The following is a 27,751-nucleotide window of genomic DNA, read 5'->3' as shown; positions in this document are numbered from 1 at the left end:
GCTAGAAGCTTTCCCAACAAAATCAGAGGTAAAGCAAGTATGCCCATTATGAACATTACTATTCAATATTTTGCTAGAAATGCTAGCTATAGCAAGAAGATAAGAAAAAAGTAATTGAAGTTATTAGAATAGGCAATGAAGAAACCAAAGAATCATTCTTTGTAAAAAATATTGTGGTATACTTAGAAAATCCTGGAGAACCAACTATATAAAAGTGTATAAATAACTATAAAAGTAATTGAAATAATTAAATATTTTTATAATATAAATATATAATTTGAAAACTTAAGCAGAATTACAGATTAAATAAATCCACATGAATCATCAACATATTTTTATATTTGCCAACAGTCCAGAAAAACAAGACAGAAAACCAAAATCCACTTAAAATAACTATAGATAACATAAAATACTTGTGAGTAAACCTACCAAGACAAACCTAGGAACTATATGAATATAATTACAAAAAAAAAGTTTTACACAAATAAAGTCAGGGTAAAACAACTGGAAAAAAATACCAATTATTCAAGGGCAGGCCAAATCAATATAATAAAAATGACAATTTGACCTAAATTGACAAAAATTAAAGAACTTGGAAAAAATCATAACAAAATTCATCTAGAAGAACAAGAAGTCAAAATATTAAGAGAACTGATGAGAAAAAAGGTGAAGGAAGGTGGCTTTGCACTTGTGGTAGTTGTGTTTGCCCTCCATTTTCAAAGAAGGCAGTGACATCAGGGAAATGATGACATGACTTTCAGTTGACTTAACCAGATCATAAATTGTATTACGAAGTGGTCATCATCAAAATGATTTGATAGAGTGGTGAATAAGTGGAATAGTTTAGGTACACACAAGACAGTAGTAAATGACCATAGTAACCTAAAGTTCACAAACCCCAAAATCCAAGATTTAGGGGAAAGAAGTCATTATTTGGCAAAAATTACTGGGGGAACTTGAAAAGCAGTTTGACAGAAACTGGGATAGATCATCTCACTCCATATACTAAGATAATGTCAAAATGGGTACATGATTTAAACAAAAAAGGTGATATCATAAGTATTTTAAGGGGACATGGAATATTTTACTTGTCAGGTTTATGGATAAGGGATGAATTTATGACAAAATAAAAGCACTGAAGGATAGAAAATGGGAAATTCTGAGTATATCACACTGAAAAGGTTTGCGCAAATGGTACCAAGATTAGAAGGGAAGCAGGGCTAGGAAATATATTTATATCTATAGTCTCTCTAATAAAGATCTCATTCCTCAAATATATAGAGAACTCATTTAAATTTATAGGAATATGAGTCAGTCCTCAATTGATAAATGCTCAAAGATATGAACAGGTAGTTTTCAGAAAGAGAAATCATATATATATATATATATATATATATATATATATATATATATATATGTATATGTATATATAATATGTGTGTATGTATATATGTGTATGTATGTATATATAACATATACATATAGTCATAAAATGTTCTATTTATTGATTAGAGAAATGCAAATAAAACAATTCTGAGATGCCACCTTACCTATATGACAGGAAAGGAAAGGAAATATTGGAGATGTGGAAAAATAAGGACACTAATGCATTTTTGGTGGAGTTGTGAACCAATCTAATCATTCTGGAAAGTAGTTTGAAATTATGCCCAAAGGACTATAAATCTGTGCATACCTTTTGACACAGTAATATGACTAGTAGTCTCTTCCCCAGTGAGATAAAAAAAAAGGTAAAAAAAAGACAGATATGAATAAAAAATTTTGTAAGAACTTTTAGTAGTGGTAAAGGATTAAAAATTGAGGGGATGCCAATCAATTGGGGAATGACTGAAGAAGTTGTGGTATAAGACTGTCATGGAACACTGTTGTGTTATAAAAATGATTCACAGGGTGCTTTCACAAGGAAAGAAACCTGAAAAGACATATGAACAAAGTGAAATGAGCAAAACCAGGTGAAAATTGTATACGGTAACAGCTATACTTTAACTATGATCAAGTATGAATGATTTAGCTATTCTCAGCAATAGAGTGATCCAAGACAATTCTGAAGCACTTATGATGAAAAAGGCTATCTGCCACCAGAGAAAGAACTGATGCAGTCTCAATGCTGACTGAAGCATACTTCTTTTGATTTTTTCTTTTGGTCTGCCTTTTCTTTTACAACATGACTAATATGGGAATGTTTTGCATGACTGCACATGTAAATTTATATCAAATTGCTTCCCTTCTTAAGGAGAGGTTAGGGGAGGTAGAGAGGGAGAGAATTTAGGACTCAAAACCTTAAAAAAAAGAATGCTATTTTTTGTTTACTCATAATTGAGAAAAAAATAAAAATTAAATGTAAAAAAATCAAAATTAAAGTCTTTGTTAAACTATAGAATGCTAGCAAGGTCAGAAAAATCATCTCTTCTAATTCTTTCCCTTTTCCTGCCAAGCTTCTCAAAAGACTAATGTTCACTGGTGACTTCTATTTCCTAATTTTTTACTCCTTTCTTAACTTCTATGCTACTTTTTTATCCACACTAGTCTATTTGGAACTGTTCTCTGAAATATCATCAGAAATCTACTTCTTACCAAATCTAATGGACTTTACCTTTTTTTTCCTCATTCTTCTTGACCTCTACATAGCCTACAGTTCTGTTGACCATTATTTCATTCATTAAGCATTTCCTTTTGTTAAACTAATTTATTTATCTTTAGTTTTCAATAATCACTTCCATAAGATTTTGAATTCAAATTTTCTCTCCAACCTCCCCTCCTCCACCCCAAGACAGTGTGCAATTTGATATAGGCTCTACATATACATTCATATTGAACCTATTTTCACATTAGGGGTAGTTAGGTGATGCAGTGGATAGAGCACCAGTGCAGGAATTAGGAGGACCTGAGTTCAAATCTCACCTCAGACACTCAACATTTACTAGCTGTGTGACCTTGGACAAGTCATTTAACCCCAATTGCCTCATCCTGGGTCATCCTGATGAATATCTGGTCACTGGATTCAGATGACTCTGGAGGAAAAGTGAGGCTAGTGATCTGTACAGCCCTCCCTCACTCAAAATAAAATCAAGTGCAAGTCATGTCATTATTTCTCTGATGGCATGGTCTTCTTTGGCAACAAAGGATGAACACAACAACAACAATTTTCACATTAGTCACATTGTAAATAAGAATTAGAACCAATGACAGAAACAACAAGAAAGAAGAAACAAACCAAATAAAAAAGAGAGAGAGCAAGTAATGTCTTTCAATCTACATTCAGACTCCACAGGTCTTTTTCTGAATATGGACCCCATTTTCCAACTTGAGTTCTTTGGAGTTGTCTTACATCCTTGAATTGCTAAGCAGAGATGAGTCTATCAAAGTTAATCTTGTACAATGTTACTGTTACTGTGTACAATGTTCTCCTGCTTCTGCTCACTTCCTTTAGCATCAGTTCATGTAAGTCTTTCCAGGTTTTTCTGAAATCGACATGCTCATGATGTCTTTTACCGCAATAGTATTCCATTACATTCATTTATCACAACTTGTTCAAGTCATTCCCCAATTGATGGGCATCCCTTTAGTTTCCAATTCTTTGCTACCACAAATGCTTCCCTAGCATTTTTTTCTCAGTGCCCAGAATGGACTTGGTTCTCCTCAAAAATCTCTATGTATCTAGTTAGCAATCCTTGGTATTATTCCCTTTTTCTTCTCCTACTTCTCTGGCACCCTCTCTTCTATTTTCTTTTCTGATTCCTTTTCCTATCTCTGAACTATGGACATTCTCCTAGCCTCTATTCTTGGAACTCTATTTGTCCTTCACCACTTTGTTTCTTGGCATTCTGGTCAGTTAACTGAGGAATAGAAGGAAGTTTAACTCTTGCTTATCAGAGTATAGCTTCTGAAATATTTAACCATTATGGAAAAATATTTCCCAGATAGAACACTATCAGTCTTATTTATCTTAATAGACAGCCCCCAAAGAAATAACAAATAGGTCAACTGCTTAACTCACATTCACCATTAGGTAACTTACCTAGGGTGTATGTAGCATGATTATTAAGAGTGGTAAACTAATATACATTAGAATTAAGTTAAAATCCTTTCACTGGCAGACTTGTTAACAACCTTGTTGTCCTCTTACTCATGACCTTATATCAAGCCCTTTGTTTACATTTGTCCATAGTATTTTTCAGGACACTATACTAACAAGTTAGAGGAGAACTTATGTGACAGAAGTATACTTATGAACATGTTAGTAAGTTTTACTTGTGCAGTCTTAAAAAAAGCTACTCACAAATAAGAACATATTGAATCAATTTAGTGTATGGTTTTTGCCAGTTGGTCCTTTCTATTATTTAATAGTCATTTTTTTTCTCTGAATCTACACTGAAGGTTGCACATGATCTCCATGTAAGAGAAATGAGCAATGCAGGTAGATTTTTCAACTCACAATATTAGAGAGTTTTGTGAACCGCAAGGTAGCTAGATTTCATTATAAGTGGGTTATTGTACTTGGAGTCACTAAAATGTAAGTTTGAATCTCACCTCAGAAATTTAATAGCTATATGATCCTGAGCAATCTCTTTAGCGTCTCCCAGTCTCAGTTTCCTTATCTATAAAATAGGAATAAAAATAGCAATAACCTCACAGAGTTATTGTAGATAAAATGTTATTTTGGATAAAATTAAATAATATATGTAATGCATAACCTTAAAATGTTATCAAATATTAACTATTGTTAGTATACTTAGTTTTGATGCTATTAATGAAGCAGTCCTTTGTAAAGATTGATGCTTAAAGCAAGGTGCAGAGATGTCTTACTGAATTGCCTAATACAAGTGAATCAGAGGCAAAGCCCAGAATAGATCATGACCATACCCTATTTTTTATGGCCAGTGGTAGAAACTGGGTGTGGAATGAGGCAATAACCAGTAATCTACACTTAATATGAAGCAACACTTCCCCAATACTATACAAATCATTCAATAGAATACAAATCATTTTACATGAAAAAAAGATCAGTACTCCAAGCAACTATATCTTCTAATTTTGTCATTCTCAATGTTCTTTTGCCTCCTAAACACACACACACACACACACACACACACACACTGATACCTATAAACACATACATATATACACACTCACACAATGCTTTTGGCATTCCATTTCAAGAGACAAGGTGGAAAACAATTGCACGTTAGTTATTTCTGCCCAATTTCTGATCAACAATTGCCAATCAAAAGAGAATGTCAGAATAAATACTTCCTGATCCTCTAACAACATGAAGCTATATTCCATATATAGCACCTAGGGCGTACAACATATGAGTTGTGCAGGTGGCAGCATCACTGGAAATTCTCATGAAGGTATAGATCTGAAAACTGTGAATCATCAACATTGTTGTAGATGTCAGTTGTCAGACTCTCGGTGTCATCTGTGGCTCTATTTCTGCTTTCTGCTAGAGATGCCTTCCCTGCAGGTATTGTAAACTCTGAATTGTTGAAGTTTTTATCATAAGGATTGCTACTGAATATTGGTGTTGAAAGCTGATCATGGCACCTAGAGCCCTCAGTTCAAGATCTCCTGTGCTAAGCTAAGGTGATAATACCACAGGACATTGATTGACTTGGACGGAGAAATAAAAATAGGGCAATAGCATCTACTTTGGATTTATTCAGAACTTTTGTAATCAAGCATAGCTTCTAGAAATGATGAGTCTTTGTTTTCAGTTTTACCATTTGTAAATCCAGGATATCCTAATAATCTCTGCTAAAGATTAGAAAGAGACTGATTTCTAGGAATTCAAGATTTAAAAGGGAATTTATATATTATGGAAACACAATACAATAAAACAAAGCAAAAAAAAAAAACATGTAGCAAATAGGGTATGGAAAGGCAAAAATGTAAGTGTGTTTGTGCTTGTGTGTGTGTGCGTGTGTATTGTGTTTTCCTATTGTGTTGCCATCAGGAAAAAACACACCCTAAAAAAATTAGGGTTGGGGAAGGAGTCATCAGCAAGAAAACCCTTGAAGGGGATATGTGGAGAAATTACTAACAGCTATGTAGAATGGTAAACAGTGAAGGCTTCCTCAATCACACCAACTATGAACAGCAAAGTGTTTCAGAGGTTAAGATGCTAGACCAAAAGTAAAGAAGACCTGAGTTCAAATCCAGCCTCAGGCACTTATTGAATGACCCTAGGTAAGTCACAACCTCAGTGTCCATATCTGTAAAATATGGTTAATAATAGCATCCACCTCCCAAGGTTGTTGAGAGGATCAAATGAAATAATAATTATTAAGCTCTTAGCACAGTGCCTGGTACATAGTAGGTACTATATAAATTATCATTATTATTTTAAGGAAGGGATTCAAAGAGACACAAATGTGAAAAAATATATACATCTAAAACATATGGGAATAACCTGTGCAGAGACATAAATTGAAGATCTGAATGCCAATTTCAGGAAATAGAAAGTAAGTCAGGAACTAGTGTTGCTTCCAAGCTACATGACTTTTCATGGGGTAAAAAAGGAAGCTTTTTTGTGCTAGTTCAGGATTGGGGAGAACTAGTTGGTAAAAATGAGGAAGGAGGTGAACACCCTTCTTCTCTACTGTGCGCTCCTTCCCCTTCAAAGTGTTTTGGTTTTTTTTTGCTGATGTCACCTCCCTCTAAACACCATCACTTTTGAAGGTTTGCTTCTTCCCCGATGGCATCTCTATGAACACACACACACATGCACACACACACACTTACACACACTCACACTCTTATCCATTTCCATATTTTCCCAATTGATGGCACCCTTCTTTTGCCCTGGTACTCAGGCTATATATAGCCTGTATTTGGAATTAGAGGACTTGGGATTAAACACCAGATCTCTATAGTTACTACCTAGATTACTATGGAGAAGTCATTTATCCTATATGGGTCTCACTTTCCTCATTGGAAAAAAAAAGGAACCAGATAATATCCAGTCCTTAGCCCCATAATGTGTAGTCTTACAATTCAGGCCTGGCCTGAAGCTTGTAACATCCTCATGCTCTTGATCTTGGTCTTGTACTTTTTCTCATTCTCCTTTTATCTATTGGTCTTAACATTAGTTGAAAGCATCTGACAAACAAATTTATCCAAAAATAAAAACAGTCGTGACTGATAATACCTTATTGTAATCCCATCCAGCAATATTTGTATGGAATGGTGAAATAATCCATTCCCAAGGAATGAAGACCCAGGTGTGAAATTTCAGGCACATTGGCAAATGAATGAGATTGAAAAGGCAATGGGGTAGAGTGAGAAGAAGTATTAAGTCAGGAGACTTGGGTCTGGCTCACAGATTGGCTTTTACCTTGTATGATCTTGAACAAGACTCATTCAATTTTTCTAGATTTTAGGTGACCATCCATAAAATGAAGACATAGAAATCAATCATTTATATAATTCATATATTGGCAACTAGGTAGCATAGTGTTTAAAGTTAGTAAGACATAGTTTCAAATCTGGCCTCAGACGTTTACTTAGCTGTGTGACTCTGGGCAAGTCATTTTATGTCTATCTGTCTCAGTTTCCTCATCTGTAAAATGGGGATAATCAGAATAGCATCTAACTCCTAGGATTGTCATGAGGATCAAATGAATTAATGTGTGTAAAGCATTTTGTAAAATTTACAGCCCTATAGAAATATTATTAAATCATCTTTATTATTGTATAATATTAATATGTTACAATCATTATAGTTGCCCTGGATTTTTGTCTTCATCATAAAGCTCCTCCTTTAGAATCACAGAATTAGACCTAGAAGGGCCTGTGGAGATCATTGAGGGCCCCTTGTCGCTAGTGGACATAGATAGATAGATAGACATCTGGAGGTCTGACACAAAACATTCAGCTCATTTGTCTGCTGAGATCACATGCAGGAACTAGTCATCATTGTTTATGTAATAACACTTCACCTGGTATAATTACTACATCATCCATTAAATCTTTTCACCCCTAGATAAAGCAATCCTAGCTAGCTTCTTCCTTCATGAGTCCTATTTGCCAACTCTCTAACCATGTTATTTTTCTCCTCACGATCCTAATATCTCATTTATTGCTGTATTCTCCATCTTACTTGATTGGTATAGCTTGTAACTAGATATAATATAACGTGTTTTACATGACTTTAATGCTTTTTCTCCATGGTTCCTGCAGCTTATGTTCTGGTTTATACGTCCTCCTAAAAATCTTCACTTCCCTTTTTAAAAGAAGTGAAAGAACTACATGGCTACTAAAAATGCTTTTGTAGGAATAAATGTAGTTTGTTGCTAAAAGGAAGGAAAGAAGCAGTAACTGAAAGAAAAAAAAGAATGGTAAACACAGCAAGAAGGTTAAATATGTACCAAACTCTTTTTTTGCAATGCACTACTTATGAATATATGACCTGATTTCCCTGCTCTCTGCATAAGGGAACTCCTTTTGAGATCAGCAGGAGTTCTTCACATAGAGAAGATCTGCTGTTATGAGGAAGCAATGAAAATTGAGCTGGTTATGAATAGTGATTAACTGGGCATAGCTTAAGAGCAGCTCACTGAAGCTTGACCAAATGTCGGCTGTAGTAGTATGCTTAGGGGGAAGAAAAGGAAAACGTCTATTCATAGTGAAATGGAATAACTCATAAAACCAATACTTTATGGTTCCATGGGCATAAAAATATATGCAAACTTGGAGAATTGAGGCAGCTAGCTATATAAACATTGCAAATGTTTCAGACAAACTACTGGTCTTTAAAGGTAAAATTTCAGGTGAATTGTTTTGGTGCTTGCAAAGAGGTCCAGAATTCAAGTCTGGGTCTTTATAAATATCTTCATGTCATAATGAAGGATAAATAAATACAATTTCAAATACAAAATAGATTTGTTACATACATACATACATGCATAAATTCATAAATATACATACAAATCTTAGAATTTAAGACTGTTCTGACATTGTCATTTAATTGAACATTCTTACAAAAAGGCAATTAAAAGAAAGGGAAAGAAATTAACCAAAGATGAGTCAAAGCTGGAATGTCAGTCCAAGTTCTCTGTTTTAATCTTGCCATAAACTTTAATTGTATAGCTCCTATGTGAATATTTTTACCATATTACTATCCTGCACAATTCTATTTTGTACCTTTGCAGAACAATATGTTTTATATTAGCAAAAAAACCTGCACAAAATTACAATAGCATGAGGAATAGACTAACAACTGGTAAAGCTTTATATATTTTACCTTTTAGCTATAAAAATTGCCAGAAGTTTTTCATATGTTTGCATTGACTTAATGAAATGCACAAGCGACTTCAAGCCATCCCTTCTTAATTCAGATTTGTATTTGAATTGTTGTCTAGATCCCAATATGAAACTTAGTATATATTTTATATTGGCCTCTGAGAAATCAATAAATCTTTGGGTTGATGAAGAAAATAAATGAGGTGGTTATACTGATAACAATTTTCATGTCAATGGTATTTTGAATATGTTTTCAACTCTGAAGCATTGATTAGTCAGGGAAGAATATTTTCTACATTTACATACATTCAAAGCTCTTTCCAATGCCAATTTTGCTTTTTGTGTTTTAACTACAATATAATTCCTTTGTATTTTTCCAGTAGAGTTTAAAATCTTCTTTAAGCAGATTTAGGACTTTCACTGATTTTTTTCTCCAATAGACTACTATATAGCCTAACAAGCATTACCACCATTAATGAAAATGAATGATAAAAAAACTCAAAGAATCCTACCATATGAAGAAATTTTTCTCCTGACAGGTTCTTTCAGTTCCTCTTCTTTTACTTCCCCACTTTTGGCCCTTCACTTCCTTACATGCTATTTGTCTGGCCAGGGCAAATTTTATCTTTCTTTATGACAGATGTCTTTTTTAGCTTCTTCAATTCACTATTTAAGGCAATAGCATTTGCAGAAAATTCTATTCTGTTTCTAACAATGCTAGGAACTAATGAAAAAAATATGAAAATTGAAAAAATGGTTCTAGCAAGACTGATAATTATCTAAAGTGTCTATTGTTCAGTCATTCAGTGATGTCTGACACTTTATGATCTCATTTGGGGTTTTCTTGACAAAGATACTGGAGTGGCTTGCCATTGCTTCTCCCGCTCATTTTACGGATAAAGAAACTGAGGCAAGCAGGGTTAAGTGACTTGCCCAGGGTGACATAACAAGTGAGGGTCTGAAGTCATCTTTGAACTCAGGTCTTTCTGCTTTCAGAGCCGATGCTCTATCTACTATGCCACCTAACTGCCCCCAGGTTTCTATAGCCCCCTAAATTTTATGTTTTCTTCATAACTAATCTTTGACATTGGGAATTCAATTATCATTCCCATTTTATATAGAGAGAAACTATGGCTGGAGGAAACAGTGACTTGATCAAACAATTAGTCAAACAATAGTCAAACAATTAATGTGTCAGAACCATTTTTAACCTAAATTTCTGGGTTCTAAGTCCAAAACATGTTCCTTTACAAATATCAGAAAATATAACCTAATTCAGGAGCCACTGGAAAAAAATTTACCCTTTAGGAGAAGACTCAATAAAGCATATCATCTTCTGGCTTAAATGATATGCTCATAGATCTTTAATAATTTATAAACACACACACATACATACAAACACAGAAACAAGCACAAAAACTTATGCCAATGCAAGATGTAAAGACCACCTGGCTCTTTTCAAAAAGTAGAGTATCTTTGATAACTCTCAGAGGGCAATTAGATAGCTGAATGGATAGATTTCTGGGCCTGGATTCAGGAAGACATCTTCCTCAGTTCAAATTCAGCCTTTGTGACTTCAGACAAGTTACTTAACCTAATTTGTCTCAGTTTCTTCATCTGTAAAATGAGCTGGAGAAGGAAGAGGCAAATCACTTTACGATCTTTCTCAAAACTTGAAATGGGGCCATGAAGAGTTGGACGTAGCTGAAAATGATTGAAATAATAACAGTGATTCTTAGGCTAAAAGAAGAATCTGGAGCAAAAGGTGAAAAAAGTTACCCATTTCCTGCTTCTGTCCAGTCCCAGAAAATCGAGTGGCCTTTTTGCCAAGGCCAACTCCTCCACCTCTGTCTTCACTGGAATTCTGCTGAATTAATCATTCCTTCCCTCATCTAGGACCTACTAAATGCTTAAGGATTATTTAAAATTGAATTGAACCTTCAAAATCATCTGATGGTTCATTCCTTTCTGCCTCTGAGCATACTCAGATCTCCCCTTTGCTAAGACAATCGTTGTTTTGATCTTACCCACTCAAAATATCATCTTTTTTCATCTTCTTCATCAAACTTCTAGCAAGAATACTTTCCAATCACTTCATTTGTGGAACATTATTTCACTTCCATTGAGTCTGTTTTCTTCAGGTTACTAACAATTCTTGATTGCTGAATCCAGTTATCTTTTCTTAGTTTTTATTTTCTTGATGTTCTGAAGAATTTGTCCATTGTAGTGTAAGCAGATTGCTATAGTTGGTAAAATAATGGCTAGAACACTCTTTTCTGGCTTTCTTCCTAACTGTTCCTCAGTTTCCTTTACTGGCATATTGTCCTCCATAAATGAGAATGTTCCCTAAGACTGTGTCCTCTGGCCTTGGTCTGTTTTCTGTCTAAAACCTCTAATCATCACCTCTCTGTCAGTACCTCTCAAATCTTTATATTCAGCCCCAATCTTTCCCCTAATCTCAAAGTCCACATTCCCAAATGCCTTGTGGACTACTTCACCTGCATGATTTACTGACATCTTCAAGTCAACATATCCAAAGCTGAGCTCATCATCATCATCCCCACCCCTAAACCCACCCTGGTTCCCAGTTTCTCTGTTTCTATTAATGCAATCCCAAATCCTTCCCCTATTTCAGCCTACATCTCTCCCTTCTGTGCATTCTGGGCACAGGGGACAGTCTATGTGAATACACAGAAAAGAGAAGCATAGGAGAACAGTTTGTTTCCAATCAGCCACTTGCAACCCTTTCCTTCCTAAAAGTCTAAGATCAAATGACCCCTTCCTGATCCTGCTAGATAAAAGTGTGTCTTCCTCCTTATATTTTCCCAGAACACTTTATTTACTTCTCTCTTTTGTTCCTATATCATGCTACTTTACAGTATACTTATCAATGCAAAGCCAAGTCCTCCTTAGCAAAACATACACTCTCGGAAAGCAGGAATTGTTTTTCTGTTTTTGTTTTTACATTATATCCAAACACATAGCACAATGACTTGCAACAGAGCAAGCATTTCATAAGTGTTTGTTGAATTTAATTTAATTTAATTGGAGCAAGAACAAGCCTTCTACTTTTAGCTTTGTCTCATCTTGCCCCAGTACTTCTTGGTGCTTATTAACTACTTTACAAAATAATTGCAGTTATTGATCCACCACTTAGAGGTTTACAAAGTGCTTTGAACACATACATCAATCCTCCAAACAACCCTGTAAGAGAAGCACTGGGTATACAAAGAAGAGGAAAACGTAGTTTCTGCTCTCAAGGAGCTTTTATTCTAATGGGAGAGATGATGTTATTAGATGATTTTTATTGATTTAAAAAAAACAACAATAACATGTGTTAAGAAAATTGAAGTTTTCTGTCTGGAATCCCATAGCTCACTTTTTTTTTTTTTTTTTTTTTTTTGATAAAAAGACTAGGCAGAGATTCAGCATGTGAGGGAATTAGAAATAAAATAAGCAGTAAATTTAGAGCACAAATGCTATTTACCTGGATGGTAACTTGACATCACTTAAATTAGTACTCTTTTAATTTCTGCTTCTATTATTTTACTAGGGATCTAAGTGAACTTTCCTTCAGATAATTTCCATAATTCATTCTCTCTCTCCCTTTCTGTTTCTCTGTCTCTTTCCCTCTCTTTCTCTCTGTCTCTCTATTTCTTTTTGCTGGTTCTATCTGTCCTCACCCTTCTTCTCCCTCTCCTCCCTCTTCCTCTCCCCTTCCTGCCTTTCTGTCTCCCTATTTCCCCATCTCTCCCCTTTCTTTTCTTTTCTCTGTCTGCCTCTGTCTCTCCCTCCTTCGCTTCCTCCTCCCCCTTTTTCTGTCTCTCCGTTTCTTTCTGCCTTTGTCTCTAAGTCTTTGCTGCTATCTCTGTCATTCTTTTTCTCTCTGTGAGTCCCTCTCTCCTCTTTTTCTGTCTCTCTCCTTCTCTCTCTCTCTCTCTGTCTCTCTGTCTGTTTATCTGTCTCTCTCTGTCTCTCTATCTCTCTCTTCCTTATTAAATACTAGTACCATATTTGGTGTCTCTTCAATGCTTTCAAAATGTTACTTTTTCACTTTTTGGTTGCTCAGCAACATCATTAACTAATTCCTTCAATAACATAGAATTATCCAAACCTACAAATTTTTATGTGCTCACATTTCCCTTGCCCAGAGAATTTTCAAACTACTTCAGGGAACATGAAGATTGCTGCAAGACTAGATTTTTTTTTCATCATTTTGGCATTGCTTTAAGGAATGTTTTGTGGTTGTTGTTGGTATCACATTTTGATACCAATAATAAAAATCATCATTAGAAAAACCCTTTAATATTTCAAAAATAACATTTCCCATTCCAATTCATTCAAATCCATCAGTTCCTAATCTTTATCCACTGATTTTTTTCAAAGACCAAGATCATTATCTCAAATGCTTCCCCTGTGCTGTACACACACACACACACACACACACACACACACACACACACACACACACCCCTCTGATTAATTAAATTTGGGTTCTGTTTAGGAGGAAGTTAGTACATGGAGAGTGTCTTCCCCTTTTAAAAAAAATCATACAGCACCGACAAATCAAGTGATATATAAAATAATTCATAGCAGTGTTTACCCTTTGCATTTGACGTGGGGTTTAAGATCATTAATTGCTGGACAGAGAGGCTTTAAAAAAAGAGAAATTTTAGCTTAATGTTTAAGGATTCCTTGCTAATTGAAGATCAATAAGAAACTGAGATAACACACCTCTGAATTTATGGTACAAGTCAGTAGGAAAACAAGATTCATTTATATAAATCATGTTCAGAAACCTTAAGGAATACAAAACACACTATACCTGTGATCAATTTGCCTAAACAAGCAAAAAACATTATTTTGTAATGACATAGAAAACAGTTGAAACAAAATAATTTGATGAAAATTATTACAAGAGGCAGTGAAAGGTATATTTAATTCCCAGGCCCTTTGAGGACCAAGTTCATTTTTCTTAATCTCATGCCAATTTTCAGTTATCCCATTAATTTTCTTGGGTTTCTACATTTGTTAGTCAAGGAAAATACCTTTAATCTAGTTGAACATTTTGCATAGAATTGTGCCGAAATTTAAAAGCCAGGTTGAAACAAAAAAAATTTGGAAAGTTATCACAAACCTTTTGGCCTCTACTAAACCTCACTTAAAGACTTTGTGTATCTGTGTACTTTGTACTTGTACTGTAACTTGATCAAAATACCCTATTCCATTTTAAATCAGATTTACTCATAAAATATTCTAATATCTATTTTCGCTTTATGTTACAACAGTGAATCTCAGAAAGTAAGCCGGATATTGTTTTTAATGATTCCAGACCAATATTTCCCTCAGAAATAAAAGGCACCCATTGAAGAATTCCACTATCTGATTGAGAAAAGCATTAGACCTCTTGAAATCTTACTCTTTTTCAACTTCACACTAAACAAGTTCTAAGTCTAGAAGGATCTAATATCTGGGCTTTTTATATCTGGCCACACTGAGGAAGCTAGGAAATGTGTCTTTGGTTGCCAGGGAGTTTCTAGCAATATCCATTAAAGTCCTTCCTTTATTATATTCTCGGATTATAAATTCCTCTAAGGGAAGAGACCTCAGCGATTCCACAGGCACTCTGTGTGGCTCCCCTAGTGTCTTAGACCCTGTGGGCATTCAATAAATATCAATTAATCAGCTTAGTACTTTGATCTGTGGGGCAGAGTTCAGGCTGTCATAAACACACTAAGAGTAACCCTCTGAGGATTTACATGGTGCTGTGAGAATTTGTCTTCCTACCCTTTGGGCACAGTTAAAGTTTTCTCCCCCTCAAAGGTTCAGGGGTCACCTTGTCATGTCCTGTGGAATACGAAGGGCAAAATTAGTTTCACTCTGAACTGTGTTCAACATTTCATACTTTTACGGGGAAGAAATGTCATTCAGTTTCAGTTCCGTCCTCAAGCTTCTGCAGAGTAAGCCCCTTGATGCAGATCCACATTCATCTATGCTTGGGAAAATCCACCCCCTCAGGAAGAGTCTAAAGGAGCCAGGGGTTGAGAAAGGAAAATTACTATGTAGATCTCGTCATTGGCTCCACCCTTGTGGATATACCCTATTTAAGGAGGAGATAGACTTTAGGGGATGCAGAGTTACTTCTGTACTGCCCATTCATCCGGACTCTGCCCCCAAACAGTTTTTCACATGTCCTTTTGCACTGTAGCCTGTTCAGGTTATCTTGCTGTCCCACAGAGTAACAGTACAGTAACAGGGAGAAGGATTGGTCTTAACAAACGATCCCCCTTTTACCTGCACAGCCCAGGAAAAACACAAGTCTGCTTTTCAGCACCTGTGACGACAATCTTTGAAATGATCAAAATTTATATAGGCATACTTGGCAGCAACTTTTCTTTATGTGACTTGTGAGTTATAAATCAAATCTGGGATGCTCTCTCCAACAAAAAGTTATTTCTTATCAGAGTGAATATATATGAGTGTATGAGATACAATGAACAAGGAAATTCGGTCAGACTCTTATGTTGGGTAGAATCTGCAGGCTTTTGTACTTTTCTTTTTCATTTAGGCTTCTTGGTTGCCGGGTTTGTGGAAGATTTTTCCCCTTTTGTTTTAACACAAAGTCAGTAAAAAAGGGGAAAAAAGCTTTTCCTAAGCATCTCTGTAATCAGATAGTTCTTTCAATAAGTTGATCTGCAGAAGACTGAAAGCACAAAGCAATGTTTTTCAGCCACTTAGATTTCAAGAAAGTGCAAATCCCCAATTTTTTTGTCCCCTTAACATTGATCTCACTCCAGTGCCTTAGATGTGGCAATTTTCATTGCCACCTGTTGAAATGAGGATTGCAATGTGACCTTTGCAAATTATTTTTATAATCGTTCAGTTTTCACAGAGCACACTGATTATGTAGTGCTTTGCAATTATTTTTATGAGTTACTCCACCCAAAAATCATATGAGGTTGGGAAGTTAAGGGCGTACTCCTTCCTCTTTCTCAAATGTGGGTATACACATGCACATGGGGATCATAAAATCATGGATTTAGAGATGGAAGGGACCTTTTCGTTGTTGCTTAGGAGTTTCATTCGTGTCTGACTCTTTCTAACAACATTTGGGGTTTTCTTGGCAAAGGTACTAGAATGATTTATCATTTCCTTCTCCAACTCCTTTTACAGATGAGGAAACTGATGCAAACAGGGTTGAGTGACTTGCCCAGGGTCACATAGCTAATAAGTATCTGAGGCTGGATTTGAACTCAGAAAGATGAATCTTTCTGACTCCAGGCCTGACACTCTTATCTATTGCGTCACCTAACTGTCCAGAAGGGACCTTAGGGGTCATCTGGTTTGCTTCTCTCATTGTACAGATGAGGAAACTGAGGCAAGAGAGGGAGAGTGAATTGCTCAAATCCACACTTGACCAAGCTGAGGTTCAGACTCAGATTTTTGATTCTATATGATATTAGATTCTCTAGATGCTATTAGGAGATACCCTGTTTTCCAGATCTGAGGCCCAGCAAAGAAAGTTGTCCTGAACTTGGCATAACAATAATCCTTTGCACTCTGGATGATCTCAGACACAGCACAATCTCAAAATTATTTCATGTAATTATTGCCTTTCTTTGACCAGAACCAAGTGTTCTCTGAGCCTGGACAAGCACCTGCTTTATCCATATTCTGCCCTGCTATGAATTAAATTGGTTACATTCCTATTTCCCCTCATTGTAAGGACTGAAGCTCACCTGAGCAGCCATTGGTATAAGTACTAAGATTTGGTCCCACTAAAGTGAGTCCCCCCACCAGGGGTGGGGTCCTGGCATGTGTGTCTAATCTGCCTCCTTGCTTGAGATCCTTTTTGCTCACTTTGAAATTAAACTTCTGTTTGATTCCTGACTCTCCTGTCTCTAGCCTGCTCTGTTCAGCTCTGGCCATCTGCAGGTTAGAGGTTGGTTAGGTCCAGTTGACAACATCTGCTGCACCATTACTGTTGTTCAGTTGTTTCAGTCATGTCTGACTCTTTGTGACCCCATTTGGAGTTTTCTTGGCAAAGATACTGGAGTAGTTTGCCATTTCCTTCACTAGCTCATTTTATAGATGAGGAAACTAAGGCAAGCAGGATTAAGTGACTTGTCCAGAGTATGCAGCTACTACGTATCTAAGGCTGGATTTGAACTCAGATCCTTCTATCTATCCTCTGTACCACCTAGCTGCCTCATATATTGTACCACAGTAACTCATATATGAGCACATATGTATGTATGTACATATATATTAATAAATTAAATGGTTATAAAAAAATTTTGCATAGCTTTCAAACAGGTTAGAGGTAGGGGTCTTCCTCCCTTTATACAAATGAGGCAAATGATGCATAGAGAGATTAATAAGAAGTGGAGAAAATGATGGATTAGAAGTATCGATTCAGATATTCACACTTGTGTGACTTTGGTCAAGTCCCCTAATCCTATGCCTCAGTTTCTTTATCTCCAAAATAAAACATTAGCTTACATACAAGCTATCCATGGAGTTCCTTGCATTGGCAAATCACTTAGCACTCATTATCTCAGTTGCTCTCATGACAGTCCTGTGTGGTAAATGTTGCAAATATTCCCCCTAGTTTACAGATGAGAAAACTGGGACTCAAAAAGACTTACCCAAGGTTACTCAGTTAGTCAGTGACAGGTCTTCGGAGTCTCCATTCAGTTTTATTTTTCTCTCCCTATGCATTATGTTGCCTCCCAAATGTCCCTTCTAATTCTTTCAGGATGAAACAGGGAGGCAGGGGTGATGAATACTAGGAATCAAACCTGTCCCCTTCTTGACAAAGTCATCTTTTTCCACCTTCTTCTTTGAGGTAGATAGTCATAGGATTCGAATCTAAGGTTTGCTCAGTCCTTTAGCATGACTCCCTGAATCTTGCTTCACCTTTCTCCACTGAGACATCCTCTACTTGGTTAAGAAAAGGGGGGGAGAGGGGGGGAAAGTCCTGCAAGATTGATCTCTTCCTGTTATTGTTAAAGATGTTTTCTATGGTCGTTTCGTAAATAAATACCTTTAAAGGGAAATAAACTGCAGTGTTTTGTTTTTCTAATGCAGAGTTTACACGTAAAATTTCAGCAACATCACATTTTGGATGCTTGATGCTACAGATGGCTGTGGGGAACCAGAAATACTTGAAAGGGGCTGGGCAGGATGTCCTTTTTATATCTCTGGCTGAGGGCTAATGCCTTTTCAGGAGCTTTTCATTTGTGATTTTACTAAAGTTCCATTGGCTCTGACCACTTCTCTAAACCTGAATGAAGAAGCAGCCACCGGGGCTGAGCTAATTGTGTTAAAATGCATACTAATTAAGTGCCTAAAGTAGCATTCAGGGGTTCCAAAAGGCATTCTAAAACTTCCCAGCGCTCCCTGAAACCCCTTTCTGCGCATAAGGCCCTGCCCAGCATGTCCTAAGAGACAGGGCCGGCATCAAAATGCGCCCCAGTGCCCAGGTAGTGCTCGCGTTTTCACCGGTTTGCAGTTAATTACAACACATATTTCAATTAGTGTCTCAGCCGGCTGATCAATGACCCACATGGCTTTTGAGAGGCCCACAGTATGCACAGCGTGCTTCCTTTCAGAGGAGTCGCGACAAAACCATTTTAGGTTCCAAAAGGGTTAATCCCCAAAGTGAATTCTTCACATGTGTAATTTAATACTTCATAACTGCTGAAAATTGGAGTCCACATAATTTATTTTCTTTGGTCGGGCACATTTGCCTCATGCTTGGCTGGGGCTGACTTCAGAGAGACACACCTAAAGCTCTCAAGTGTCCCAAGTGGCCCATGTCAGTTGTGCAGAGAGATTGTGGTACTTGGACAGAGCCCAAGGATTAGGTGTTCCTGAGAAGGTTTTTTTGGCTCTACAAAGCCCAAGGATGTCATGGGAATAGGCTGCACTCCTTTTTCCCCCTTGAAGGCTACATATCAACGGGGTATCTAACCACTCAGAGACAGGCTTTACACAAAGGTATACATTAAAATAAATAGAACATGCAACCCGAAAGAACAGAAAGAGAAGGAGGAATTGCTAAGTGGAGACAGGGAAACAATTGCTTCATTGTTGGGCCAGCGTAGTTGGATTTGCAGAGTGCAGCTCCACCTACAGGACCATTTGCAGACCTTGATTTTGCAGCTGAAGCTGCCAGAAATACTGAACTTCACAGAGAATTTCTGCCCGGCTTGCTTTCCATTTTCTTCAAGCCTGTAACACAGACAAAATCCTTCTTTTTACTAACGAATAATCGCCTCTCTACCCCCATCCTTTTATGAGGGAATGTGAATGAGTGGCACGGACGGAGATAAGTGAGGGGGGTAAAACCATCTAAGTACGCTTTCTTTTAGCTTCCTTTCTTACTTGGGCAATAAATATTCTTCTCTTCCTCACAATACTCATTTAATCTCTTTCTTTCCCTTTCAACAACTTCCCCTCATTTGGTTTCCTCTCATTATTCCTCGGGTGGGGAGGGAGGTGGGTGGGATGTGAGGAGGGAATGTGTATTTTCGCCATTCCAGCAAACTCTAAGGCTCTGTTTGTTCGAACATTATTCTTGTACTTCCTGGCAAGCATTTGACTTTAAAGAAGGGTTCAGGTTTGGGGTTTTAAAGGAGCAGAGAAACTTTAACAATTAAAACCAATTCTGTGTGGGAATGTGAATCTGCTTCCCTCCCTAATCTCACCACCTTCACATCTCACCCCCCCCCCCCCCCTTGCCTTTTTGCCTTTGTTTGAAAATCATCTCTTGCCAACCCAGTGGCTGCTGCTGGTAGCCTAACGCTATTTCTGCAGGAGACCAAGGTTTCAAGACAAGATCTGGGCCATAGGGGAGACTTGATGGCTTAGGGAGTTAGGAATGGGATTTAGTTTCACTAGGATCCAGGTCTAAAATGACTAAAAGTTGTTCCATCTGGATTTTTTTGTCTCCCATCTTAAGTTGATGAACTCTTCTCAGGTACCTGGGTTATTTGATCATGTCACCCTAACTAGCACTATCTGAGGTTTCCTGTTAAAATTAGCATGGAGAAATATAGGACTACCCTTGCAATAAGAGGGAATGCCATTCTCATTCTGTTGTGGCATTCAACACCCTTCCCCCTCGCCACACATACACCATGTCCAGGAGATAGAGTACAGTGTTTTCATAGAATTATGCAGCCAGGAGGTATCAATTCACTTTAGCCTTCTTAATAACCTAGAACCTGTTCTCAAACTCCCTAAGTCTCCAAAGAATCCTATCCTTAGATATTTAGAGATCAAGCCTATGAAGAAACAACAAGCACCACTAAGTGCCTCATCTTTTCTACATCTTGTGTTCTAAGGGATTGACTTGTTTTGTGTAGCTTAAAGCATCCAATTTGATACCTTAGAATACTTCAGATCACCAAGATTCTGTTGTATAATGCTTTCTTTCATAATCTCAACGTAAGCAAAATTTTGGAGATGTACAGATGTCATTAGTGTTTAGAGAGAATATGTAACAAGCTTTCAGTATTCTTTTTTTTTACTTGGATTGGGAGTTGTTTTATGTATCTTTCCACATTCTGTTTGCTTTGAAGGGATGTAGAAGGAAGAGAACCCTTGGGCAATGAAGGGGTAGGGGGAGAATGAAAGGACATACCATTTCTATTCTATCCTATGTGCAAAGAAAACTCAAATCATACCTACTATATACACAATCCAAACAATTCTTATTCTCGGTACACTTACATTCCTGATCTTTAGGTGATTAAAGGGGGCAGAATAATGACCTGTAGTCAATAAGCATATGGCTCCAGAAATGGTCTGAAGTCCTTCAAGAACAACTTTTTCTTTACCATCTGAGCTGTACAGGTTCTTGGGTTGCAGGTACTCTGAGAACACTGGTGTAAAGTCCAAATATTTTCCTTTTTTTTTTTTTTTTTGATGTCATAGAAATGTGAATGCATATCTGGAAAGGATCTTGGAGCCTGTCAAGGCCAAATGAGGAACCAAGGACCAGATAAATTAAACACCTTGCTCCAAATCTCACAGGTAGACAAGTAATAAAGTTGTATTCAAGTCCAGATCATCAGACTGTAGTTACAATCATCTTTCTGCTGTATTACACCACACTGCCTTCCACCAAATAGAAATATGCATTTATGTATAGCTAATTAAGAGCTATTATAATAAGTGTACTCTTTCTCTCTCTGACAGAGCCAGATCTCTACATCTTGCCCTCAGGGCTCTGGGCTCCATGAGGAGTTTCTAGGGTATTTTTTTTACTACTGCCTACTTGGAGCTTCTATCACCTGTGTTTCCCCCACTGTTAGGAGCCAGTGACTAGCCCCCAGTTCCATTTAATAACTTAACATCAATTAGCTTTTACAAAGGGACATTTTCATCAGAGAGAGAGAGAAGAATCTAGTGTATATGTGTGTGTTTCCATATCTGTCTTTAATGCTATATATCTATATCTACATTTATCTATCTATATCATCTATCTTTCTATCTGTCTATCTGTCTGTCTATCTATCTATCATCTATCTATCTTTCTATCTATCTATCTATCTGTCTATCTATCTATCTATCTATCTATCTGTCTGTCTATCTGTATATCTATCTATCATCTATCTGTCTTTCTATCTATCTATCTGTCTATCTATCTATCTATCTATCTATCTATCTATCTATCTATCTATCTATCTGTCTGTCTATCTGTATATACCTGGGGACAGCTGAATTCAAATCCAACCTCAGATACTTACTAGCTATGTGACCCAGGGCAAGTCACTTACCCCTATTTGCCTCAATTTTCTCATCTGTAAAAGGAGCTAGAGAATAAAATGGCAAACCACCCCAGTATCTTTGCCAAGGAAATTGCAAATGGAGTCACAAGAGGTGGACACGACTGAAATGATTGAACATTTCTGTATTTATATCTATAGCTGTCTGTCTATCTGTCTATCATGAGAACAAAGAACAAATATTCTCCTCCTCCACTCAGTATCTTAGAGGCATATTCTCCCCTACATGGCAGCTATCTTTGGAGGAGGTCAGTGCAATAGCTCGTTTCCTATTTAGAATTAGTTCCACCAGGTCCATATCTAAAGTCATAAATTTTTGCCAGTTGAGTCTTTGTCTCAGTTACCACTGGATTTGTTGTTCAGTCATGTCCATGGAGTTTTCTTGACAAGGATATTGGAGTGATTGGTCATTTCCTTCTGCAATAGATTATGACAAATAGAGGTTAAGTGACTTGTCTAGGGCCACACAGCTAGTAAGCTTCTGAAATCAAATTTGAACTCAGACCTTTCTGACAACAGGCCCAGAACTCTACCAAATGAGCCATTTAACTGTCCCACCACTGGACTAGGGTCCCAAAAGTCACTCCCAAAGGTCACTCCTGTACCTTTGCGAAGTGAGAAAATATATGCCATTATGGTTAATGATAGAACTATATTCTTTAGACTTCTGTCTTTCAAGAATCACTATGACATTCTGTTGGGAAGGTTATCTGGATAGAGCAGGCACTTGACTTTTGACAAAATTCTCATATGCCACACCCTTTCTCAGCTTTCTATCTCCCCTTCAAAAGAAGGCCAAAATAAGGGTATTACTAATTTTTTTCCCCTTGTTAAATGGAAAACTTGTCCAGATTAAAAATATAGCCTACTTGATGAATCCTAAAGGCTGTGTTCTTTGGTTTAATGATTGTGCAACCTGACTTTAATGATAGATAGACTTTCATATTTGATTTCAGTGATCCAGTCGCACTGCACAGACAAACTGAATCACACACCAATTTATAGTCAAAGCCACAGAAAGCTTGCCTCAGTCTTTAGGTTGCGTCTGTAGGCCACTAACATTCTGAACTATTTCCGCTGAATAAGAAGGATTTCAACAGAAGGAACTATCTCAGGGGAACCCAGGCCATGGGCCTCAACTTCCCTTTTTGTGTTTTCTCTGTCCTATTTTGGACCAAAGTCCCAGGTCCATTCATTCCTTCACACGTTTATTCAATCTTTGCTTCTTTTTTTCCAACCCCTTCATTCCCAGGTTCAAGCAGGTAAAGGTAGAATCCTTAAAAACCCAGGTACTTTCAGAAACGTAGAATCGTGTGACTTTTTTTTTTAACTGCATTGAATGCTGAGTTGGGGAAAAGTTTCTGCTCCCAACCAACTTTTACCTCTTTCTCAGAAGTAGTTTCTGTTGGTGTGGAAAAATAGTTTGATTAATTTGTCCCACTATGAAGCCTATAAAATAGTGAAGGATATTTGTGAATGAAAGCTGTTGGTGTGCATGTTTCAGAATCATGTTCCTTACCTATGCATTTGAAAATGGATAGCCACATGTAAACAATTTTAAAATCAGCTCATATTCGCATGATTGCCACGTAGCAGGCAGAGTGCTGACTTTATCAGAACCAGTATGTTGTAACAATTTTCCTTGGTTTAATACGTTAGGACCTTAGCAGGTCTTCTCAGATGTCATATCCCTGGGTATTACAGTCCTCATTGAATATCTCCTCCAAATTCCTCCGTCATTTCTATCACATCCTGTCATATATTTTATATATGTTAATTGTGTTTGTTCAACTAACCTGGAAGATCTTTAGAGAGAGGATACATTGCGAATTCTTCTGTATTTCCCAGTGTATACAGTGCTCAGCATACAGTAATCACTCAAGAAATATTTGTGTGATGTTTAGCTACACTGAACACTTGGGACAAGGGACAAGTAAACAGAGGCTTATTTAAGCTAACACGCTGAGCATTGCCCAGCACCCTGATAGGAACCAAAAGCTCACGAAATGGACTCCTCCCTTCCTGGGGCATTCACCTAATGACAAGAAGCTTTAACACTGGTATTTAGTAGGCCTTCTGACCTAAGAGGGACCATGTCAATCTTTGGTATATGGCTGTTAGAATGTTGATATGGACACATTATGTATGAAAAATGGTTAGCTCAACATTTGCAGTAGCTGATTTCCACGCATTAATAATCTGGCTTTTTAATTAAAGGAGAATGCCAGAGGGTCCCAATCCACAGCACAGAATGACCTACAGAATGTCCTGTCATTGAGGGCTATGGAGGGAACAAGGAAGGACTAGACTCAGTTTTCTCCAGGGCCTATCAGGGCTAGTTATTCTTGCATTTTTTTATAGGTAAGTTGATGCTTCTAAAATGTCAATGGGCTAAAAGTTTAATGTCTCCACTATTAGGTTCCCTGGGTCTGAGAATCAGGTTCCTAAATCAGGCAACTAACTCAGAATGGGATTCTTTTGATTTTCTCAGGATATGAAAGCACAGAGTGGAAGGAGATATCCAGATTTGGGCAATCACATTCACTACTTCAAAAATTATGCATGTGTCTATATACACATATACATACACACATGCATACACACATATAATCTCAGGCCAAAGACATTGTATTTAGTGTTATCAGGTGGGGTTATATTTTTGAATTCTGGTTTCTGTTGACCAGTGTGTACTTGAGATCTAACTCCTGACTTTTAATCAAAAGTGTTCATTTTCAGCTTATTTCCTAGTTTCCAAAAACTCTTATCAAAAAAAACTTTTCTAAATTGGAATTAGTTAGTGATCCAGCTCTCTAAAGCCCAGGGACTGGAAGTAAAGATTTCTTAATTATACCAGCAGGGGCTTGATTTCTATTTGTAGTGCAACTGGGTAATGTTGTTAAGTTCCAGCCATGTACTGCTTTTGCATTGGCATTGGTAGTGTTGGCCTTCGGTCCATTGGCTGTGGGGGGAAGGGAAAACACCCCTCCCCATATCTGCACTGTTTATGAAATGAGTACAAGCTAGTCCTTGTATAAGTGGTAAACACAAGTGTGAGCCTTTTCTTTTAGACTCAAACAGCTTTTAGAGTAGATAAAAACTAAATCTGAGAGAAAAGCAATTACTTAGGGTCTCTTTCCTTCCTCTTCCTTTTTATTTCTCTCCAACTCTCACTCTTCTTCTTGTTCTCCCTCCTTTTCCCTTTGCTACCTTCCTTCTTTCCTTCCTCCCTCCCTCCTTCCCTTTCCTTCCTTCCCTCTCTCCCTCCTGTCTCTTTCAAAATCTCTTGTTCATTGCAGGATCATTACACTCTCTCTTGCTCTAAAGTAGTTCAGACTCTCAGCTTCCAGACTACCCCCAAGAGAAAAATAAAAGTGATGCTTCTCAGAGAATATCCACATTGCTGATAAGTTTTCTGGCAGAAGTCAGTTTCTGAGAATGAGAAACTTCAGTCCTTTCTTTCTCTGAGCCCTGTTTGAACTACACTACCTTCTTAGGGAATAAGACTAAACTAATCAGTCCCTGATCTTTTTTGTTTCTCAGATTCAAATATGAGAGCCTTGTAGTAAACTGCTAGACATTCTCATGCAAGGTAATGTATTTTGTCTATTTTGTAATTTGGAGCTACAAATTCAAAGTAAAAAGAAAGCTATGTAGGATGCATAGCATACCTTAGTGTGAAAATATACTAATGTTTTTACACTAAGTGTAATTTGGAGTGTGAAAATATTTTTTTTCACAAAACAAAGAGTTGGAGCATGAAAACTCATATGATAAAACTCTGGAGATATGCTCACCAGGTGTATCTATATCTGTGTGTGTGTGTGTGTGTGTGTGTGTGTGTGTGTGTGTGTGTGTGTGTACTATGTCTTCTCTCCCTTTCTCCCCCTCACCATCCAACATACACATAGTACAAGATGTGTTCTAGAATAAGGCCAAAATTGAAGTCTTCTATTTATCATGGACACAATCCAAAGACTGGGTTTAATTGTCATCCAGTTAGTGGCTTTTCTCTCATTTAAAAATATCAGTCTCATATTGTCAGTGTCTCCCCCATCCCATTTACACACCCAAAAATGAAATTGAAGTTTCTTTTTAAGATAGCATTTTCTAGTCAGATCCTTTGTTATTTATTAGCCACCTTAATTCAAGGGAAGAAATCAAAACAAAGAAAACTTTCAAGTTTGATAAAAGTGGATGTCATTGATAATGAGATAGCCTCTTTGCAAGATAGCCCTGGAAAAACAAAGTGGCTGCAATATGGCCCCTTTACATTTGTACCTCATCAAACTGCCTTATCACAGTTCAAACTTTCTTGCCGGGAAACTGTTCTTTCTTCATTACCTTTTCGGCCAAAATTCAACTGCAACAACAAAAGTTTATAAACAATGAAAATTCCAGCTGGTTGACATCAACAACGTGAAGCTTTCACTTCACACTGATACAAATATTTACCCGAGCTCTGGCAAAGCTTTCCTTGCCCACGTCGCCCTTAATCATACATTTTTCCTTGATTGAGTTATGCTTTCCAGTACGTGATTTGCACTGGTTTACTTTTTAACACATCCCAGAGGCTTCGTCAAAATCAGCTCTGTTCAGGCCATGTCATTTGGTAGCTGCCAAACATGTTATTCAGAAGGAACTTGGCAAATATCAAAACAAGATCTTTTCTAACTGCTCTAATAAATGTATTTGTTCTTTTTTTTGACCGCCATTTATTTTTTAGGTTCTCTGTATCCATGAAGCAATGAGCCAAGAAAGGAAGCAGGACCATCCTCCCTTCCCTTTAATCTATTCCCTTAAGGGGATGTGCTGACTTCTCTCACAGATACCTTATTGCAGGGAAGCTGAAAACTTAAAAGGTTTCTTCAATGACTCTTTTTATTTTCTTCAAGAAGACACAAGGGTTACTTTCAAAAGGTTGAAACAACAGATTGATGTACTTCAGGGCTATAGTAAAAGCTGCTGGAGCAAATATGTATGACACCAATGCCACTCGAGAAGAGCTTAACGCAAAAGAACTGCAAGGAGTCTCCCCCTGCCAATGGGAAATGCAGGATTGACTGGATTGAGTGCTTGCAAAAATCTCAGAGACACTACAGCAAAGAAAGCTGAATGTCAGAGGAGTACTGCTTGAGAAACTGTGAAAGACTTGATTAAAATGGGACTGGGATACTGGCCTGAACAAAATAGGAAGCAGCATCCAAAAGTTACCAGATTGAACTTGCTCCTCGTATGAGGTTCAGAAATATCTGACCTTTGTCTTTTTACTTTTTTCTTTCAATCTGTATTCCATGTGACAGGGCAGCACCTCTTAGAAACTGAAGTTGTATAAACACCAAAAATGAGGCTTTTCTCTTGACTTACATAGTCTCGTTAAGGAAAGAATTCCCAGCTCAGTACTTGACTCTGAGGTCCTAAGCCTAGACTACTCATGCCCAGTTTACTTATTTTCCTCAGTAGGTTCTCCTTTAGGCTGTGAGGGGATGTGAAAGAGGACAGACTATTTGAGGAAGAAAACAAGTCTCTCTCTTTTTTTTCAAATGATAGATTTTTATTTTTACCTTTTGCTTTTTCATGCCTAGATTTCACCTTGTTTCCCTCTCCCTTCTGACCCCAACAATCATATCTTTTAAGAAAGACTTAAGAGGAAAAAGAGAAAAAATATCAGCAAAATTGATTCATCTGTGAAGAAA

The sequence above is a fragment of the Notamacropus eugenii genome, chromosome 5 (assembly GCF_028372415.1).
Source record: "Notamacropus eugenii isolate mMacEug1 chromosome 5, mMacEug1.pri_v2, whole genome shotgun sequence".
NCBI lineage: Eukaryota > Metazoa > Chordata > Mammalia > Diprotodontia > Macropodidae > Notamacropus > Notamacropus eugenii.
Note: the sequence above shows the minus strand (reverse complement) of the source record.